General features: G+C 36.7%; 1 protein-coding gene and 1 long non-coding RNA gene across 5 annotated transcripts in view; one reads left to right on the top strand and one right to left on the bottom strand.

The window, feature by feature from the left end:
• Positions 1-4,857, bottom strand: part of LOC115304899 — an 11,902-nt gene extending 7,045 nt beyond the window's left edge. For both annotated transcript variants that reach the window (XR_003914661.1, XR_003914660.1), the window contains exons 1-3: positions 4,697-4,857; positions 4,315-4,462; positions 3,942-4,215 (exon numbers count right to left, since the gene is read on the bottom strand). This is a non-coding gene — a long non-coding RNA (uncharacterized LOC115304899). The remainder of the gene's footprint in view (positions 1-3,941; positions 4,216-4,314; positions 4,463-4,696) is intronic.
• Positions 1-7,927, top strand: part of SPATS2 (spermatogenesis associated serine rich 2) — a 147,500-nt gene that overhangs the window by 37,068 nt on the left and 102,505 nt on the right. Inside the window, exon 3 of one of the 3 annotated variants that reach the window (XM_029955237.1) lies at positions 4,845-4,886. The exons of the other annotated variants lie outside the window; for them this stretch is intronic. The gene's annotated coding sequence lies outside the window, so the exon portion shown is untranslated. The remainder of the gene's footprint in view (positions 1-4,844; positions 4,887-7,927) is intronic. 3 annotated transcript variants of the gene reach the window in all.

The raw sequence follows: 7,927 nt of genomic DNA, 5'->3' as shown, positions 1-7,927 counted from the left end.
ATATAATATTTGTCTTTCTCTAATTTCGCTTAGCATAATATACTCCATCCACATAGTTGCAAATGGCAAGATTTCATTATTTTTGGTTGCTGAGTAATACTCCATTGTACATATATACCACATCTTTTTTATACATTCATCCATCGATGGACATTTGGGCTCTTTCCATACTTTGGCTATTGTTGGTAGCACTACTATAAACATTGGGGTGCATGTGCCCCTTCAAAACAGCATACCTGTATTCTTTGGGTAAATACCTAGTAGTGCAATTGCTGGGTCATAGGGTAGTTCTCTTTTTAATTTTTTGAGGAATCTCCATACTGTTTCCCACAGTGGCTGCACCAGTTTGCATTCCCACCAGCAGTGCAAAAGGATTCCTCTTTCTCTACATCCTCGCCAACATCTGTTGTTGCCTGAGTTGTTAATGTGAGTTATTCTGACAGGTGTGAGGTGGTATCTCATTGTGGTTTTGATTTGTATTTCCCTGATCATGAGTGATGTTGAGCATTTTGTCATGCGTCTGTTAGCCATCTGGATGTCTTTTTGGGAAAACTGTCTATTCGTGTCTTTTGCCCATTTCTTCACTGGATTATTTGTTTTTTTAGGTTTTGAGTTTGATAAGATCTTTATAGATTTTAGATACTAACCCTTTATCTGATATGCCATTTCCAAATATCTTCTCCCATTCTGTTGGTTGCCTTTTAGTTTTGCTGATTGTTTCCTTTGCTGTGCAGAAGCTTTTTATCTCGATGAGGCCCCATAGTTCATTTTTGCTTTTGTTTACTTTGCCTGTGGAGACGTGTTGAGTAGGAAATTGCTGCACCCCAGGTCAAAGAGGTTTTTGCCTGCTTTCTCCTCTAGGATTTTGATGGCTTCCTGTCTTACGTTTAGGGCTTTTATCAGTTTTGAGTTTATTTTTGTGTATGGTATAAGAAAGTGGTCCAGGTTCATTCAGCATGTTGCTGTCCAGTTTTACCAGCACCACTTGCTGAAGAGACTGTCTTCATTCCATTGGATATTCTTTCCTGCTCTGTCAAACATTATGGCCATATGTTTGCAGGTCCATTTTTGGGTTCTCTATTCTGTTCCATTGATCTTAGTGTCTGTTTTTGTGCCAGTTTCCTACTGTCTTGATGATTACAGCTTTGTAATACATCTTGAAGTCCAGGATTGTGATGCCTCCAGTTTTGGTTTTCTTTTTCAGGATTGCTTTGGCTATTTGGAGTCTTTTCTGATTCCATACAAATTTTAGGATTGTTCAAGCTCTATGAAGAATGCTGGTGTTATTTAGATAGGGATTGCATTTAATATGTAGATTGCTTTGGTAGTATGGAGATTTTAACAATATTTGTTCTTCCAATCCCTGACATGGAATGTTTTTCCATTTGTGTGTGTGTGTGTGTGTGTGTGTGTGTGCGTGCGCGCTTCCGTTTCTTACATAAGCTTTTATAGTTTTCAATGTATAGATTTTCCACTCTTTGGTTAGGTTTATTCCTAGGCATTTTATGGTTTTTGGTGTACTTGTAAATGGGATCAATTCTTTGATTTCTCTTTCTGCTGCTTCATTATTGGTGTATAGAATGCCATTGATTTCTGTGATTGACTTTTGTATCCTGTAACTTTGCTGCATCAGTTCTAGAAGTTTTTTGGTAGAATCGTTTGGATTTTCCATATAAAATATCATGTTGTCTGTGAAGAGTGGAAGTTTGAGTTCCTCCAAGGTGATTTGGATCCCTTTTATTTCTTTGTGTTGTTTGATTGCTGAGTCTAGGACTTCCATATATTTTCTGTTTTCAGCATTATTTCAGGTGACAGCTTTGCTAAACTTTCCACCATCATATAATAAGATTTTCCTTTTCTTCACCTTCCAATAACATTTTTCTAACTTTCTTTTAAGCCAAGGATCAGCAACTGTTTTCTGTCAAGAGCCAGACAATACATATCTTTGGCTTTGGGGGCCATGTGATCACTGTATACCCTATTCAACTTTGCTGTTGTAGTGAGAAAGCAACTATAGACAATATATAAATGAATGGGTGTGGCTGTGTTTCAGTAAAACTTAATTTTCGAAAGCAGTAGCAGGTTGAATTTTACCATTAGATTACAGTTTGCTGATCCCTGTTTTAAATATTTATTGACCGCTTCCTTGAGGCTTTTCTGAACAGTGTCCTTGAGACTCTTCAGGCTTTCGCAAGACTTTCAGGGCCTTTCTTGCTTTCTCCTGCCATCTAATCCTGAAGCCAAACATTTAAATTTTTTTGGAAGGAGCCCTATACAAAAATTTATTTTGGTTTTCTACTGCCTAATACACCATATCAACCTTAGTGGTGTAAAACAACAATCCTTTAAAAAAATCTTTTATGGTTGAGATGTTCGAGTTTGGCGAGTCAGTTCCTTCTTAGGGTTTCTCATGAGGTTGCAATCAGATGGTAGCTGAAGCTAGAATCATTTAAAAGGCTTCCTCTCTTATATATTTGGAGGCAGATAGTAGGTGGCCTGGAGTCATCTCCAAGGATCTGATTCACATGTCTGGTGGCTGGGCTGTAGAGATTGAGCCAGCTTGCACTTGTCAGATGTCTCTCTCTATAATCCATGACACCGTGTCCCATAATCTCTCCAGCATGAGGGCTTTAGGGTAGCTGGACATCTTACGTTGTGATTCAGGAGTCCCAAGTTGCTTGTCTTCCGAGAGTGCCAGGCAGAAGTTTTATCACCTTTTGTGACCTAACTTCTGAGGTTACTAGTGTCACTTCTGCTTCATTCTCTTCGTGGGGATGGGAATTAGACTCTGCATCTTGATAGGAGTAGGATTGAAGAATGTGCGAGCATGTTTTAAAAACACAAAATGCCCCACACATACACCTATCAAAAATTTTGGAAGCTAGAATATAGAAGGTCATACTTTGTTAGGTTTTCTTTCCATGTTCATGAGGGGTAGGAGATTACCTCCCTCATTTAATGTTCAAGAATGGAGGTGTGGAAGAGCTGTGGAAGGAGACTTCACAGCAGCAAACACCTCTTTTCTTTACAGAAACAAGCAGCTCTTTTCTTCTAGAAATAGGACCTGGAAGCATTGCACTTGGCATTCTTTTTTTTTTGTGTGTGTGAGAGTAGGCATAGTGGTGCTTCCATCCCCAAAGAGGAAACAAAAGAAACAAAGAAAGAAGAAAAACTCTCAAAATCTGGACAATTGTACCATTTATAGATTTATTTGAATCTCTGGGTAATATTATTGCAAAGGTTAAAGAGTATGTGTGCCTGTTTGTCATTTCCAATTTCAGTTGAATTAGTTTAGCTACTTTCTTAATGTTGGCAGGGATACTCCTAAGGGAAACTTGAAAAGCAGGTAGATGATAGAAATTATTTTTATTTTATTTTATTTTACTTTATTTTATTTTTAATTTTTTAATGTTTTATTTATTTTTGAGAGACAGAGCATGAGCAGAGGAGGGTCAGGGTGAGAGGGAGACACAAAATCCAAAGACAGGCTCCAGGCTCTGAGCTAGCTGTCAGCACAGAGCCAATACGGGGCTCAAACCTACGAACTGTGAGATCATGACCTGAACTGAAGTCAGGCGCTTAACTGACTGAGCCACCCAGGCACCCCAGAAATAATTTTAAATTTGAGGACTCCAGAGAAAATGGTAAAGAAGGTTGTAAAAGACTTTTTTCTTTTAATGTTTGTTTATTTTTGGGGGGTGGCAGGGGCAGGGAGAGAGGAAGACAGAATCTGAAACAGGCTCCAGGCTCCGAGCCATCAACACAGAGCCTGACACAAGGCTTGAACCCATGGACTGTGAGATCATGACTTGAGCTGAAGTTGGACGTTTAACCGACTGAGCCACCCAGGCACCCCTGTTATAAAAGACTTTGAATAGTATTAAGGAAGGGTCTCTAGACCTGCGCTACTGCCTGACCCCATCTGAAAAGATTTTGCTCACCTTGCATAGTGATCTTGATCTGGAGATACAATAGTCAGAAAAGTTGAGGTATTTTGTGATATGTGTTGTCTTATTTTTCCCCTTTTTTCATTAGATGAAAGCATAGCAGTGAATGTTTCACTGTATTTATTTATGGTTGAACATGTAGTATGAATATTGCATTTTTGCATTCTTTCCATTTTGTTTTCTTTTTCTTCCCTTTTTACTTTTTTTTTTTATACTTTTGTCTCTGGATTTGTACATTATGAGAGATTCACCCACATTTTCTCATGATCTGAAAGAAGAAGTGAATAGGAAGTTATTATGGAATTAGCTGCTTGCCAGATTACCCTTCCCACTTCTGGAAAAGAAACGCTTGTACATAATCATTTACCTGTTTTATATTTCTTGGTTTCCATATTTATATACATTGTTGAATTGGAGGTAGGGGGAAAAGCTTTTATTTTAAATGATTCAGTTATGTTTTTACAAAGCTTTAATATAATCCTGTAAACACATGCTATTGGTGGTGGTAGAAGAACCTTCAGAAGAGGCAGAAAAAAATGTTTTGGAGTGAGTTACATTCCCAAGAAGGAGGACAATACATATCTATCTTTTTTTTTATGTTTATCTATTTATTTTGAGAGAGAGAGAATAAGTCCCAAGAGAGCCCAGACACATGGGGTCAGTCCCATGAATGGTGAGATCAAGACTTGAGCCGAAACCAAGGGCCGGGTGTTCAACTGCCTGAGTGACCCAGGCACCCCAATATATACCTGTCTTGAACTCCTGAAAATGGTGAAGACTTCTCAGTATAGCCTTTAAGTTTAGTTGCAACTTGGAAAAGGCAACATCTCCTTTTGGGATTAGCCTTCTATAACTCTTTTACTTGTTTTATTTGTCTGCATTCTCTTTTTTTCCCAGTTGATACACAGAAAGGTTCCTGTTGCTTTGGAGAGAGTAGAGGTGAGAAGAAATAGTTAACTTTTCATGCTTTTAAATCTGATAATATTACCTAATTTCAACTAGATTAAAACTTATCTTTTAAAATATTTAATGCATGATATGCTGCATGCATTATGCATTAATTTTAAGAATTATAATACAGTAGTATGGATTTATGAATGATATGGAACAGCAAATTATTTCCAACCTAAATTGCCCTGCTTGTTTTTGGACAAAATAATTACTTGCTAGAGCAATATTTTTTTGGCATGTTATAAGCCAAGAGAGAAGTTTGGAAGGATCTGAATGAATGCTGAGTATAAAGATTTTAGTACAAGATGATTTTCTTTCTTTCCTCAGAGTGTCAGCAATTAGTTTGATCCTGAGTGAGGAAGAAAGCTGCTTTGTGAAATCAGTAATTCCATAGACACTAGTAGTGTTAGAGATATTTTTAATTTGGGTCATAGAAAGCCAGAAGATCTGAGCATTGATAGGCCTTTTCCTAATGTACAAGTTTAATGAGTTTAAAACATGTTGTAGATTTAAAGTTTAATTTGGATATTAATTTCTCATTCTGTCTTTTTAAGCTGTATGTATACATTTAAGTTAAATTAGTTTTTAATTAATCATTCTGTCCTTTAATGCCATACACACCAATAGAAGATAACACAGATGTAGTTAATATTCTTGTGACTGCACAGATGTTGACTGGCAAAAAATCTTTTGGATTAGAAAAAGCATTTGTCAAATGTAGATATTTAGTTCAGTATGAAAATACACCATTTGTTTTATTGGTGACTGTAATTAACAAAAGTAGCTCAGACAAAAGATGCTAAACATTTCTGAAACGATGAAACTTCTGTTCTTGAGACAGTACTACATTGATGACACTATGCATCGGGGGAAAAGGCAGTTGAGAAGATAATTCAAATAATTTTTTTTATCAGTATGGGCTTTTTCAAGAATGGCCAACTTTAACAATGACTATGGTTCTTAGAGTCTTAAAATTTCAGAACTGAAAAGAGACAAGGAATGTTTTATCTGGTCTTCCTTAAATATATATATATATATACTATATATACATATATATATAGTATATATATATACAGGAGTAGAAAAGGATGTTTCTCTTCATTAAGCTATTGTAGCAAAATTTTCATTTTCCTTTGTATCTACTACATAGTCTATGAAAATCATTATGATATGATTAAAAATTAGGCAAACCATGATTTTTCACACAAGTATAAAATGCACACATATAAGAGTTATTATTTAACTTAATTAGGGAACCTATAAGATGTTAAAAGCTATTCAAAGGAGAATTCAGGTACCACACATACATATAGGATCAAGAATGCGGAAATGGAGTGCCTGGGTGGTTTAGTCAGTTGTGTCTGATTCTTGATTTTGGCTCAAGTCATGATCTCACAGTTTGTGAGTTCGAGCCGTGTGTTGGGCTCTGTGCTGACATTGCAAAGCCTGCTTGAGATTCTCTCTCTGTTCCTCCCCAATTCTCAAAATAAAAAAAAGAATTAAAAAATGCTGAAATGAATTTACAAATTGATGTAAAACTGGCTTTTTAACAGGGACATGAGGGAAATCATTCTTCCTTCCACTGGACAGAATTTTTTTGCATGTATAATGGACAAAAATCCTTTGCATTGCTGTCAGTTATCTACAACTTACAGTTATAAAATAACTCAAAGATCATGGAAGATGCAAATCCTATAGAATCAGATACTTAGGAAAGGTGCACATTACACAATGCCTGGTTTTCCATTGAAGACGATTGGTGATCTTTTTGATCTATTTTAGTCTTTTGCAGTTTGTCATAAAAGGACAAAAGCAAATGGGTCTATATTCTGTTTTTTTTTTTAAATGTTTTATTTATTTTTGATACAGAGAGAGACAGAGCATGAGAGGGGGAGGAGCAGAGAGGGGAGACACAGAACTGGAAGCAGGCTCTAGGCTCTGAGCTAGCTGTCAGCACAGAGCCCGACGCGGGGCTCGAACCCACGAACGTGAGATCTGACCTGAGCCGAATCGGAGGCTTAACCGACTGAGCCACCCAGGCGCCCCTATATTCTGGTTTTTGACAACAGTTCTGTCTGTTAGGGCCTTACTCTTAGTCCTTCTAACTAAAATCAGTTTTCAAAATGAAAGGAAACTTATTCTTAGGCTGGCATCTTCTGATATTTTGATCAACATGAGAACACTTCCTTAGTAGGTTAGTGTTGAATTTTGGATTTTTAAAAAATGGAGATGTAATTAACATATAACATTATATTAGTTTCAAGTGTACAACACAATGATTTGATATAGGTATTTATATACACCACAGAGTGGTTCCCACAATAAGTTTAGTTCCCCACCATCACCATACAAAATAAATTTCTTTTCCTGTGATGAGAACTTTTAAGATTTACTGTCTTAGCAAATATCATATGTGCTGCAGTATTTAGACTATAATGACACTAGCAAATATCATACATAAATTATAGCTTCAAATTGGTTAGGTAGCAAGTCCTGTAAGACTACACAAGGTCTAATATTTTGTAGATAATAAATAAAGAACACTAATAATTTGAAGAAAGATAGACTCGCCTGCCCTATTTTAGTTCTTAAAAAGTACATATTAGGACACCTGGCTGGCTCAGTCAGTAGAGCATGCAACTCTTAATCCTGGAGTTTAAGTTTGACCCCTGCTCAAATCTGGGTGTAGAGATTACTTAAAATAAAGGCAAAAAAATCTTTGGGGAAAAAAGTGCATAGTAATTTATTACAACTCTAGCAACTTCCCATTCTAAGTACTTTTTACTTGGGTATTGAACCCATGGATGGGAAGGCATGGAGTTGGCCTTATTCATGCTAATTATAACTGGACTTTTGCAGCCTCATGATCCTTTCATTCCCTTGCACATTTTTAAAAAAATAGTTTATTGTCAAATTGGTTTCCATACAACACCCAGTGCTCGTCCCCATAAGTGCCCTCCTCCATCGCCACCACCTCTTTTCCTCCCTCCCCCTTCCCCTTCAACTCTCAGTTCATTTTCAGCATTCAA

Source organism: Suricata suricatta, chromosome 10 (genome assembly GCF_006229205.1).
Source record: "Suricata suricatta isolate VVHF042 chromosome 10, meerkat_22Aug2017_6uvM2_HiC, whole genome shotgun sequence".
Classification (NCBI taxonomy): domain Eukaryota; kingdom Metazoa; phylum Chordata; class Mammalia; order Carnivora; family Herpestidae; genus Suricata; species Suricata suricatta.
This window is presented reverse-complemented; position numbering and strand designations above follow the sequence as displayed.